The 11916-nt window shown below is 42.3% G+C and overlaps 17 non-coding genes across 17 annotated transcripts; 4 read left to right on the top strand and 13 right to left on the bottom strand.

Moving 5' to 3' along the window:
* Positions 1 to 183: 183 nt before the first annotated feature.
* On the bottom strand, positions 184 to 301 carry LOC115038369 (5S ribosomal RNA). Its single transcript, XR_003840521.1, has one exon. It is a non-coding gene; the product is annotated as a 5S ribosomal RNA (ribosomal RNA).
* Positions 302 to 636: 335 nt separating this feature from the next.
* On the bottom strand, positions 637 to 755 carry LOC115038367 (5S ribosomal RNA). The gene has a single exon (XR_003840519.1). It is a non-coding gene; the product is annotated as a 5S ribosomal RNA (ribosomal RNA).
* A 452-nt stretch (positions 756 to 1207) lies between these two features.
* Positions 1208 to 1320, top strand: LOC115038376 (U5 spliceosomal RNA). The gene has a single exon (XR_003840527.1). It is a non-coding gene; the product is annotated as a U5 spliceosomal RNA (small nuclear RNA).
* Positions 1321 to 1476: 156 nt separating this feature from the next.
* On the bottom strand, positions 1477 to 1595 carry LOC115038364 (5S ribosomal RNA). The gene has a single exon (XR_003840516.1). It is a non-coding gene; the product is annotated as a 5S ribosomal RNA (ribosomal RNA).
* A 337-nt stretch (positions 1596 to 1932) lies between these two features.
* Positions 1933 to 2051, bottom strand: LOC115038381 (5S ribosomal RNA). The gene has a single exon (XR_003840532.1). It is a non-coding gene; the product is annotated as a 5S ribosomal RNA (ribosomal RNA).
* A 336-nt stretch (positions 2052 to 2387) lies between these two features.
* Positions 2388 to 2506, bottom strand: LOC115038366 (5S ribosomal RNA). The gene has a single exon (XR_003840518.1). It is a non-coding gene; the product is annotated as a 5S ribosomal RNA (ribosomal RNA).
* A 453-nt stretch (positions 2507 to 2959) lies between these two features.
* On the top strand, positions 2960 to 3072 carry LOC115038375 (U5 spliceosomal RNA). The gene has a single exon (XR_003840526.1). It is a non-coding gene; the product is annotated as a U5 spliceosomal RNA (small nuclear RNA).
* A 156-nt stretch (positions 3073 to 3228) lies between these two features.
* LOC115038380 (5S ribosomal RNA) lies at positions 3229 to 3347 on the bottom strand. Its single transcript, XR_003840531.1, has one exon. It is a non-coding gene; the product is annotated as a 5S ribosomal RNA (ribosomal RNA).
* A 337-nt stretch (positions 3348 to 3684) lies between these two features.
* LOC115038379 (5S ribosomal RNA) lies at positions 3685 to 3803 on the bottom strand. The gene has a single exon (XR_003840530.1). It is a non-coding gene; the product is annotated as a 5S ribosomal RNA (ribosomal RNA).
* Positions 3804 to 4138: 335 nt separating this feature from the next.
* LOC115038368 (5S ribosomal RNA) lies at positions 4139 to 4256 on the bottom strand. The gene has a single exon (XR_003840520.1). It is a non-coding gene; the product is annotated as a 5S ribosomal RNA (ribosomal RNA).
* A 333-nt stretch (positions 4257 to 4589) lies between these two features.
* LOC115038365 (5S ribosomal RNA) lies at positions 4590 to 4708 on the bottom strand. The gene has a single exon (XR_003840517.1). It is a non-coding gene; the product is annotated as a 5S ribosomal RNA (ribosomal RNA).
* Positions 4709 to 5161: 453 nt separating this feature from the next.
* Positions 5162 to 5274, top strand: LOC115038374 (U5 spliceosomal RNA). Its single transcript, XR_003840525.1, has one exon. It is a non-coding gene; the product is annotated as a U5 spliceosomal RNA (small nuclear RNA).
* A 156-nt stretch (positions 5275 to 5430) lies between these two features.
* Positions 5431 to 5548, bottom strand: LOC115038370 (5S ribosomal RNA). The gene has a single exon (XR_003840522.1). It is a non-coding gene; the product is annotated as a 5S ribosomal RNA (ribosomal RNA).
* Positions 5549 to 5885: 337 nt separating this feature from the next.
* On the bottom strand, positions 5886 to 6004 carry LOC115038372 (5S ribosomal RNA). Its single transcript, XR_003840524.1, has one exon. It is a non-coding gene; the product is annotated as a 5S ribosomal RNA (ribosomal RNA).
* A 336-nt stretch (positions 6005 to 6340) lies between these two features.
* Positions 6341 to 6459, bottom strand: LOC115038363 (5S ribosomal RNA). The gene has a single exon (XR_003840515.1). It is a non-coding gene; the product is annotated as a 5S ribosomal RNA (ribosomal RNA).
* Positions 6460 to 6796: 337 nt separating this feature from the next.
* On the bottom strand, positions 6797 to 6914 carry LOC115038371 (5S ribosomal RNA). Its single transcript, XR_003840523.1, has one exon. It is a non-coding gene; the product is annotated as a 5S ribosomal RNA (ribosomal RNA).
* Positions 6915 to 7369: 455 nt separating this feature from the next.
* LOC115038378 (U5 spliceosomal RNA) lies at positions 7370 to 7482 on the top strand. The gene has a single exon (XR_003840529.1). It is a non-coding gene; the product is annotated as a U5 spliceosomal RNA (small nuclear RNA).
* The last annotated feature ends 4434 nt before the right edge of the window (positions 7483 to 11916 follow it).

Raw genomic sequence — 11916 nt, 5'->3', positions numbered from 1 at the left:
TTTTTCACTTCCTGCTTGAATGCAGGGTTTTTCTGAGCATGTTGAAGATAAGAACGGTCGTTCGTGACTTGGTACCTTCACTGTAGTTCTCTGTTTGGAATCCTCTCTTTACCTCATATGACACAGTGACAACCTAAAGTGAGACGGCTGTGCATCCTATTTTGTAGAAACTGCTGAGTGAAAAGCTTACAGCACCTGGTATTCCCAGGCGGTCTCCCATCCAAGTACTAACCAGGCCCAACCTGCTTAGCTTCCGAGATCGGACGAGATCGGGCGCGTTCAGGGTGGTGTGGCCGTAAGCGTTAATGTGAGACACAAAAGCCAACTTTATGCCTGCTCTCAACCGATATGTGTATGTCAGAAAGTCTTGATTCCAACTGCTTTGCTTCTGTATTACTTTCAAGTCGCTTGCTATTTTCTTCAGTGTGTTCACCTCACTCGTTGTCTTTTATTCAACTGTTTCCTCTTTCTTTTGCTCACATAGTGACAATTATTGGATAGTAGAAGAGAATTGCACCTTTTTAAATGCGATCAGTGATGTGTCAAAAAATGCAACAATGCTCCAAATAAATTCAAGTTGAATGGTTCTGTGACAAGAGAGCAACAATGCCCTCTTTTGTCCACAGAGGGGAAAAAAGCTTACAGCACCTGGTATTCCCAGGCGGTCTCCCATCCAAGTACTAACCAGGCCCGACCCTGCTTAGCTTCCGAGGTCGGACGAGATCGGGCGTGTTCAGGGAGGTATGGCCGTAAACCGTAGCGTGCCACACTTTTAGTCCCTTTAAAGAGTCATTATCTTCTGTGTCTCCGTTGATGCTCCAAACAAACAGTACTGTTGAACGACTTGTGTTTTATTTTACAGTGAAGAGGCAGGCCGACATCTGTGTGATGGTTTTCCAAAGCACACATTTATTTGAAATCTGGTGAATATGCATTTTAGAAAAAAGTATCAGAACCGGTTAGGTAAAGCCTCCAATCCCATCATGCCTTGCGTTTGTCATTGTCGATCGAAAGGGGAATTTTGTGATGAAGTTACAGTTTCCATTCTTAAACTTTTCTCAACATTTAAATGAAGGTGTGCATTTAAAACTCATTTAATTTCTGTCATTTTGTATTGAAAATAAAAAAAAAGAAGAAAATAAATAAAAGACCACGAATGAAGTGCACGTCGCTGCGACAGGCAGGAGCATGACTTCCGAGCTCAGCAGACTCTGGATTCTCTTCAAATCGTATAAATCTTTCGCCTTTTACTAAAGATTTCCGTGGAGAGGAACAGCAAGAGATACCGACAATTTTTCACTTCCTGCTTGAATGCAGGGTTTTTCTGAGCATGTTGAAGATAAGAACGGTCGTTCGTGACTTGGTACCTTCACTGTAGTTCTCTGTTTGGAATCCTCTCTTTACCTCATATGACACAGTGACAACCTAAAAGTGAGACGGCTGTGCATCCTATTTTGTAGAAACTGCTGAGTGAAAAGCTTACAGCACCTGGTATTCCCAGGCGGTCTCCCATCCAAGTACTAACCAGGCCCGACCCTGCTTAGCTTCCGAGATCGGACGAGATCGGGCGCGTTCAGGGTGGTGTGGCCGTAAGCGTTAATGTGAGACACAAAAACCAACTTTATGCCTGCTCTCAACCGATATGTGTATTTCAGAAAGTCTTGATTCCAACTGCTTTGCTTCTGTATTACTTTCAAGTCGCTTGCTATTTTCTTCAGTGTGTTCACTCACTCGTTTGTCTTTTATTCAACTGTTTCCTCTTTCCTTTTTGCTCACATAGTGACAATTATTGGATAGTAGAAGAGAATTGCACCTTTTTAAATGCGATCAGTGATGTGTCAAAAAGTGCAACAATGCTCCAAATAAATTCAAGTTGAATGGTTCTGTGACAAGAGAGCAACAATGCCCTCTTTTGTCCACAAGGGGAAAAAAAGCTTACAGCACCTGGTATTCCCAGGCGGTCTCCCATCCAAGTACTAACCAGGCCCGACCCTGCTTAGCTTCCGAGATCGGACGAGATCGGGCGCGTTCAGGGTGGTGTGGCCGTAAGCGCTCGTGTGAGACACAAAAGCCAACTTTATGCCTGCTCTCAACCGATATGTGTATTTCAGAAAGTCTTGATTCCAACTGCTTTGCTTCTGTATTACTTTCAAGTCGCTTGCTATTTTCTTCAGTGTGTTCACTCACTCGTTTGTCTTTTATTCAACTGTTTCCTCTTTCTTTTTGCTCACATAGTGACAATTATTGGATAGTAGAAGAGAATTGCACCTTTTTAAATGCGATCAGTGATGTGTCAAAAAATGCAACAATGCTCCAAATAAATTCAAGTTGAATGGTTCTGTGACAAGAGAGCAACAATGCCCTCTTTTGTCCACAGAGGGGAAAAAAGCTTACAGCACCTGGTATTCCCAGGCGGTCTCCCATCCAAGTACTAACCAGGCCCGACCCTGCTTAGCTTCCGAGGTCGGACGAGATCGGGCGTGTTCAGGGAGGTATGGCCGTAAACCGCAGCGTGCCACACTTTTAGTCCCTTTAAAGAGTCATTATCTTCTGTGTCTCCGTTGATGCTCCAAACAAACAGTACTGTTGAACGACTTGTGTTTTATTTTACAGTGAAGAGGCAGGCCGACATCTGTGTGATGGTTTTCCAAAGCACACATTTATTTGAAATCTGGTGAAATATGCATTTTAGAAAAAAGTATCAGAACCGGTTAGGTAAAGCCTCCAATCCCATCATGCCTTGCGTTTGTCATTGTCGATCGAAAGGGGAATTTTGTGATGAAGTTACAGTTTCCATTCTTAAACTTTTCTCAACATTTAAATGAAGGTGTGCATTTAAAACTCATTTAATTTCTGTCATTTTGTATTGAAAATAAAAAAAAAGAAGAAAATAAATAAAAGACCACGAATGAAGTGCATGTCGCTGCGACAGGCAGGAGCATGACTTCCGAGCTCAGCAGACTCTGGATTCTCTTCAAATCGTATAAATCTTTCGCCTTTTACTAAAGATTTCCGTGGAGAGGAACAGCAAGAGATACCGACAATTTTTCACTTCCTGCTTGAATGCAGGGTTTTTCTGAGCATGTTGAAGATAAGAACGGTCGTTCGTGACTTGGTACCTTCACTGTAGTTCTCTGTTTGGAATCCTCTCTTTACCTCATATGACACAGTGACAACCTAAAAGTGAGACGGCTGTGCATCCTATTTTGTAGAAACTGCTGAGTGAAAAGCTTACAGCACCTGGTATTCCCAGGCGGTCTCCCATCCAAGTACTAACCAGGCCCGACCCTGCTTAGCTTCCGAGATCGGACGAGATCGGGCGCGTTCAGGGTGGTGTGGCCGTAAGCGTTAATGTGAGACACAAAAACCAACTTTATGCCTGCTCTCAACCGATATGTGTATTTCAGAAAGTCTTGATTCCAACTGCTTTGCTTCTGTATTACTTTCAAGTCCCTTGCTATTTTCTTCAGTGTGTTCACTCACTCGTTTGTCTATTATTCAACTGTTTCCTTTTCCTTTTTGCTCACATAGTGACAATTATTAGATAGTAGAAGAGAATTGCACCTTTTTAAATGCGATCAGTGATGTGTCAAAAAGTGCAACAATGCTCCAAATGAATTCAATTTGAATGGTTCTGTGACCAGAGAGCAACAATGCCCTCTTTTGTCCACAAAGGGGAAAAAAAGCTTACAGCACCTGGTATTCCCAGGCGGTCTCCCATCCAAGTACTAACCAGGCCCGACCCTGCTTAGCTTCCGAGATCGGACGAGATCGGGCGCGTTCAGGGTGGTGTGGCCGTAAGCGTTAATGTGAGACACAAAAACCAACTTTATGCCTGCTCTCAACCGATATGTGTATTTCAGAAAGTCTTGATTCCAACTGCTTTGCTTCTGTATTACTTTCAAGTCGCTTGCTATTTTCTTCCAGTGTGTTTCACTCACTCGTTGTCTTATTCAACGGTTTCCTCTTTCTTTTTGCTCACATAGTGACAATTATGAGATAGTAGAGAGAATTGCACCTTTTTAAATGCGATCAGTGATGTGTCAAAAAGTGCAACAATGCTCCAAATAAATTCAAGTTGAATGGTTCTGTGACAAGAGAGCAACAATGCCCTCTTTTGTCCACAAAGGGGAAAAAAAGCTTACAGCACCTGGTATCCCAGGCGGTCTCCCATCCAAGTACTAACCAGGCCCGACCCTGCTTAGCTTCCGAGATCGGACGAGATCGGGCGCGTTCAGGGTGGTGTGGCCGTAAGCGCTCGTGTGAGACACAAAAGCAAACTTTATGCCTGCTCTCAACCGATATGTGTATTTCAGAAGTCTTGATTCAACTGCTTTGCTTCTGTATTACTTTCAAGTCGCTTGCTATTTTCTTCAGTGTGTTCACTCACTCGTTTATCTTTTATTCAACTGTTTCCTCTTTCTTTTTGCTCACATAGTGACAATTATTGGATAGTAGAAGAGAATTGCACCTTTTTAAATGCGATCAGTGATGTGTCAAAAATGCAACAATGCTCCAAATAAATTCAAGTTGAATGGTTCTGTGACAAGAGAGCAACAATGCCCTCTTTTGTCCACAGAGGGGAAAAAAGCTTACAGCACCTGGTATTCCCAGGCGGTCTCCCATCCAAGTACTAACCAGGCCCGACCCTGCTTAGCTTCCGAGGTCGGACGAGATCGGGCGTGTTCAGGGAGGTATGGCCGTAAACCGTAGCGTGCCACACTTTTAGTCCCTTTAAAGAGTCATTATCTTCTGTGTCTCCGTTGAGTGCTCCAAACAAACAGTACTGTTGAACGACTTGTGTTTTATTTTACAGTGAAGAGGCAGGCCGACATCTGTGTGATGGTTTTCCAAAGCACACATTTATTTGAAATCTGGTGAAATATGCATTTTAGAAAAAAGTATCAGAACCGGTTAGGTAAAGCCTCCAATCCCATCATGCCTTGCGTTTGTCATTGTCGATCGAAAGGGGAATTTTGTGATGAAGTTACAGTTTCCATTCTTAAACTTTTCTCAACATTTAAATGAAGGTGTGCATTTAAAACTCATTTAATTTCTGTCATTTTGTATTGAAAATAAAAAAAAGAAGAAAATAAATAAAAGACCACGAATGAAGTGCACGTCGCTGCGACAGGCAGGAGCATGACTTCCGAGCTCAGCAGACTCTGGATTCTCTTCAAATCGTATAAATCTTTCGCCTTTTACTAAAGATTTCCGTGGAGAGGAACAGCAAGAGATACCGACAATTTTTCACTTCCTGCTTGAATGCAGGGTTTTTCTGAGCATGTTGAAGATAAGAACGGTCGTTCGTGACTTGGTACCTTCACTATAGTTCTCTGTTTGGAATCCTCTCTTTACCTCATATGACACAGTGACAACCTAAAAGTGAGACGGCTGTGCATCCTATTTTGTAGAAACTGCTGAGTGAAAAGCTTACAGCACCTGGTATTCCCAGGCGGTCTCCCATCCAAGTACTAACCAGGCCCGACCTGCTTAGCTTCCGAGATCGGACGAGATCGGGCGCGTTCAGGGTGGTGTGGCCGTAAGCGTTAATGTGAGACACAAAAACCAACTTTATGCCTGCTCTCAACCGATATGTGTATTTCAGAAAGTCTTGATTCCAACTGCTTTGCTTCTGTATTACTTTCAAGTCCCTTGCTATTTTCTTCAGTGTGTTCACTCACTCGTTTGTCTATTATTCAACTGTTTCCTTTTCCTTTTTGCTCACATAGTGACAATTATTAGATAGTAGAAGAGAATTGCACCTTTTTAAATGCGATCAGTGATGTGTCAAAAAGTGCAACAATGCTCCAAATGAATTCAATTTGAATGGTTCTGTGACCAGAGAGCAACAATGCCCTCTTTTGTCCACAAAGGGGAAAAAAAGCTTACAGCACCTGGTATTCCCAGGCGGTCTCCCATCCAAGTACTAACCAGGCCCGACCCTGCTTAGCTTCCGAGATCGGACGAGATCGGGCGCGTTCAGGGTGGTGTGGCCGTAAGCGTTAATGTGAGACACAAAACCAACTTTATGCCTGCTCTCAACCGATATGTGTATTTCAGAAAGTCTTGATTCCAACTGCTTTGCTTCTGTATTACTTTCAAGTCGCTTGCTATTTTCTTCAGTGTGTTCACTCACTCGTTTGTCTTTTATTCAACTGTTTCCTCTTTCTTTTTGCTCACATAGTGACAATTATTGGATAGTAGAAGAGAATTGCACCTTTTTAAATGCGATCAGTGATGTGTCAAAAAATGCAACAATGCTCCAAATAAATTCAAGTTGAATGGTTCTGTGACAAGAGAGCAACAATGCCCTCTTTTGTCCACAAAGGGGAAAAAAAGCTTACAGCACCTGGTATTCCCAGGCGGTCTCCCATCCAAGTACTAACCAGGCCCGACCCTGCTTAGCTTCCGAGATCGGACGAGATCGGGCGCGTTCAGGGTGGTGTGGCCGTAAGCGCTCGTGTGAGACACAAAAGCAAACTTTATGCCTGCTCTCAACCGATATGTGTATTTCAGAAAGTCTTGATTCCAACTGCTTTGCTTCTGTATTACTTTCAAGTCGCTTGCTATTTTCTTCAGTGTGTTCACTCACTCGTTTATCTTTATTCAACTGTTTCCTCTTTCTTTTTGCTACACATAGTGACAATTATTGGATAGTAGAAGAGAATTGCACCTTTTTAAATGCGATCAGTGATGTGTCCAAAAAATGCAACATATGCTCCAAATAAATTCAAGTTGAATGGTTCTGTGACAAGAGAGCAACAATGCCCTCTTTGTCCACAGAGGGGAAAAAAGCTTACAGCACCTGGTATTCCCAGGCGGTCTCCCATCCAAGTACTAACCAGGCCCGACCTGCTTAGCTTCCGAGGTCGGACGAGATCGGGCGTGTTCAGGGAGGTATGGCCGTAAAACCGTAGCGTGCCACACTTTTAGTCCCTTTAAAGAGTCATTATCTTCTGTGTCTCCGTTGGATGCTCCAAACAAACAGTACTGTTGAACGACTTGTGTTTTATTTTACAGTGAAGAGGCAGGCCGACATCTGTGTGATGGTTTTCCAAAGCACACATTTATTTGAAATCTGGTGAAATATGCATTTTAGAAAAAAGTATCAGAACCGGTTAGGTAAAGCCTCCAATCCCATCATGCCTTGCGTTTGTCATTGTCGATCGAAAGGGGAATTTTGTGATGAAGTTACAGTTTCCATTCTTAAACTTTTCTCAACATTTAAATGAAGGTGTGCATTTAAAACTCATTTAATTTCTGTCATTTTGTATTGAAAATAAAAAAAAAGAAGAAAATAAATAAAAGACCACGAATGAAGTGCACGTCGCTGCGACAGGCAGGAGCATGACTTCCGAGCTCAGCAGACTCTGGATTCTCTTCAAATCGTATAAATCTTTCGCCTTTTACTAAAGATTTCCGTGGAGAGGAACAGCAAGAGATACCGACAATTTTTCACGTCCTGCTTGAATGCAGGGTCTTTCTATAATAAACTGTCCAAGCAGTGAAACAAACAAGGATGCACGGAAAAGTAAGATGTCCATAAAAAAATATACAGAGAAAAGTAAGAAATAATCAGAGGGACGTGATCCTGTCTCCTCTCTCTCAGCAGGTGCTGGTTGCGGTACCTGGCTCATGCGTGTTCAGGGCGGTATGGCCGTCAGGAACAACACAGCATACAACAAACCACTTTTATAGGTGTTGTCAACCAATGTGTGTCTTTCAAAAAGGCTTAGTTTTCATCTGCTTCGCTTCAAGTCACTTGATATCTTCTTCAGTATGTGACATCCCTTTCCACCTTCTGTCATGGATGACTGTGTCAGTAATTCTGGTCTGGGTTGCAGGTTTCCAACCTGCGCTATCCCTTTAATATGCGGGGCCTGGAGACTGGGCTCAGTAATGAGGCAAATGGGGCACACCTGTTAGTGGTGTGTGCCAGGCCTTATAAATTGCTTGCTGCCTTTTCCCAGCATGCTGCTCCACATTCTACAGGCATTTTGGGAGCAGGCTTACTGCCCACTTTTAAGTTAAGTTCATAAATTGATTGTTGTTTTGAATTTTTGCTTTTTACCATTTTCTGGAGCCGGGCTGTGACAAATTGGGGGCTTTGGTGGGAGCTTAGTTAGGTCAATTGCTATTGGGTATTTTGTCAATTGGTTGGTCATCTGTCATTTGGTATCTTGCTAATTGCTAATTAGATAAATTTGGGGATACAGATGTTGTCTATTGACTTATTGTGGTTTGTTTCAAGGTGTTGTAACCTTTTTTTTCTATAGTGGAGAGGGGGAGGTGTGCCTGCTTTCTGGTGTGCACAAGGACGGATGAGTGAGTGGAGCTACGTCTTTTTCCCACGTTTAGGACCCGTGTTTATTGTTTTAGCTTGTTGTTTTTGTGTGTGAGGGGGCTAGAGCAGTTGTCTCGGGGGCACATTCATGGTTAGATGCCTTTCTCTTTCCATGGGCTTCAGTGCATAAGTACCCGCCCCCAAAATCACATGAAGATTGTTAGAAAGTTAGACACTTGTTAGGCAGGTAGTCAGGTGGGACCGGCTCCACTTTTCATTTAATAATTTAATCCTTTCCTTGTAGCCACTATTCTGTTTAAGGCCCACTTTTCCCTGTTTGATGTGTTCACCGGGGGGGCAAGTGTGTAGTTTATCAGGTAGTCCCTGTATTAGCTACTATAGTTTGGCAGCGGTATATTATTTACAATGGCTAGCATTGAAGACTTTAAGGGTCCATCTGAGGTGCTGCTAGATAGCTTTACTAAGGCCCAGCTATTAGAGCTGGCTCTGCATTATAAGATTGTGGTCCATACTGGTAGAGTAAAGAAATGAAGTCATGAGTGAGGGATGCCATCGTAGAGTTAAAAGTTCTCCAGGAAGAGGAGACGGCTAACCCCGAAATGCCTGGTGATGTTACGACATTGTCCTTTAATCAGCACAAAGAGTTGTTGGAGCTACAGCTGCAGTAAGATAGATGGGCAGCCGAGGTAGAAATGGAGAAGCTGAAGCTTCAGGAACGACTCGCGCAAGAGAGGTTGAAGGTAGACTCCTACCGGCTCGATTTGGGATGGGAAGTTAGCTGGCGATGCAGCACCACCAGTTAATCCTGGCTGTCAGGTTTAAACCCCCTAGAACATTATTAAACACACAGGGAAGAAAGACAAAGGACAACAGCGCTCATTTTACTTGCAAGGAGAACAGACAGAGATGTGCTCAGTGACACACTCTACCCGCGCTGGAGTATCTCTTCTGTTCTCCCCCTTTTTATTTCCTTAGGGTGGTCCCTAGTTACAAGATCTTGCAGCTCTAAAGGTGAGAATACACAGCTGCAAGTAGTGAATGAATAGACGCTTGTTATGATTTATATTCAAGTTATAAGTCACAAGAAACACACACACACACATTGAGGAGTTAGTTTATAAACGAAGTAATCTCGCTTCAACATCCTCCCTTTCTTCATAAATCTTCTTCGAAGGTCGTTGCTTCTTCTTCGGAGGTATGACCTCTGCTCCTGCTAATAAAAACACAGGTTTCTGCATTCTTGCAGGGTCAGTAAAACTTGAGCAGTACTGTGATAATCACTTTATGTACATTTATTCTAACATTTCCCTCCTGTTTATCACATTCTTGCCCAACTTCTCATATCACTCTGCTCAGTCACTTCATTAAGATTTTCAACTGCGAGATCATTTTTATGAACACAAGTAAGTTTACACTTGGAGGTAATGTCTTTAACATTTATAATCTTTTTAACCTGAGAACAAATCCAGTATGTTTTAATAGGGTCTTCTTCTCCACTACTCTCCTCGTCAGTTTGAGAATTACTATCCAGCAAGGGATACATTTGAGCCACTTTATCTTCCATGGGTGAAATTGCTGTAGTAATTAGACGGTTAATAAGAGAACGCAGGCAGGGCACACAACAACATCCACACAAAGTTAAGATTGCAGCAAACACTGCTATAGAGACCAAAACAGAGGACACTAGAGCTTTATATTTTCCAAAGACATCCATCCATGAATCCCACATTCTTTCATCTTGCCATTGAGAGCTCGGAGTCCCTCTATGGCCTTAGTAAGGCTGCCATCAGCAGCTGTGTTGTTGGGGATGAACGTGCAACACTGCTCTCTGAACATAGCACACACACCTCCTTTCTCAGCCAACAACATGTCCAGGGCTATCCTGTTCTAGAATGCCATTAGAGAAGTTGCAGACAACTGTCCATGTACCGCCTCAAAGCCGCTCTGTGTCCAATTACCTAACTTTTGAACGTTGTAGTGGATGTAGTTGATCCTGTCTGCATTTTTATTAATTGTACACCAAGTTGTAATCATTTAATCCAGTTCTGTGCACGTGGATGGTACCCGTATGAACCATGTGACCATCCACTTCCACTATATGCAAACATTTGGCAAGTGTTCCCTCCAACATGCTGGTAAGCTCTATCTCTTTTCTCAATTTTATCTTGTTGTGAGTCTAGGTAAAATATATATCCTTTCCACTGATCTGCTGCATATCCCCCCAGTTTAAATGAATTCCGGGGTATGTATACAGTGCTAACAAACTTACTTGTATTATAACAGACATAAAGTTCAGTTGTGGTTCTTTCTCCATTATGGGGACTGTTACATGGATTGTATGGCAGATTAGGCCATCGTCTTTGAACTGATCTTGAACTAAGTCTGATTCCTTCTTTCATCTGATTTAACGTTTGTACTGTGTCTGTTCCATCCCCTCGGGGTGGCTTCCACAAGTGCCATATTAGCAGAAAGGTTATTATAAGGAATATAGTCACCAACCATCCTCTGATGGCCCGTGATAACCACTTAGGAGTCATTTTAGTCGAAAATCGGTCTCCTCTACTTGGTTTGGTGTCTTGTAAAAACTTCACTGACTTTCAGGTCTATCCAGCCTCTAAACGTCTGGATCTACCCTATTATCAGTCTTTGGCTCACCTCCCCTATCGGAGCTTTCAACTGAAATGACCTTTTTACAGTGTGTTAAATTAATCCATGTTGATCTTTCTGCTATTTTTACGGCTGTAGGTGTGGTCAACAGTACCTGATATGGCCCTTCCCACTTGGGTGAATATCAGTACTTCTTCTTAATACTTCGTACCAGCACCCAATCTCCTGGTAGTACTAATTGGGCCTCCTGCTGAGAAACAGAAGGATTATTATCAACAGATGCCTGTTTTTGCTTTTCTAACATTTTCCTCATATAATCTGCCAAGTTAGCTTCATCATCAGATTCCCATTGATTTTTGAATTATGGTAATCTATAAGGTCTTCCAAATAGCATTTCATACGGAGTTAGACCTATTGAGCTTGTAATGTTGATATACAGTTTCACTAGATCAAGACACTGTGTCCATGGTCTTCCTGTTTCTTCAATACATTTCTTTAATCTATTTTTTATAGTTCCATTCATTCTTTCTACCAGGCCTGCACTTTTGAGGATGATAAGCACAATGATTCTTTAGATCGATATGGAACAATATTCCAATCTTTTTCACTGTCTGATTTACAAAATGTGTGCCGTTATCACTATATATATTTTCTCAGGAATTCCATATCTTGGTATTATGTCTTTACACAGTGCCTTAGCTACTGTAATTGCATCTGGATGTTTTGTTGGAAAAAGCTCTGTCCATTTTGAAAAAGCGTCTATTATGACTAGACAGTATTTCTTTCCTTCACTTTGATTTAGCTCTATAAAGTCCATATGGATACTTTGGAACGGATATTGAGGTGTAGGGAATCGCCCTCTACGTGGCCTTAAATTCCCTTGAGGATTGTGTCTTGCACATGTTAAACATGATCTACAAAAATGTTTTGAATAAGAGTTAAATCCATAAGTGGTATAATGCTGATGTATCTGTCCTACCATCCCTCCTGTTGAGACGTGT

This window comes from Echeneis naucrates, unplaced genomic scaffold (genome assembly GCF_900963305.1).
Source record: "Echeneis naucrates unplaced genomic scaffold, fEcheNa1.1, whole genome shotgun sequence".
Taxonomy (NCBI): Eukaryota; Metazoa; Chordata; class Actinopteri; order Carangiformes; family Echeneidae; genus Echeneis; species Echeneis naucrates.
This window is presented reverse-complemented; position numbering and strand designations above follow the sequence as displayed.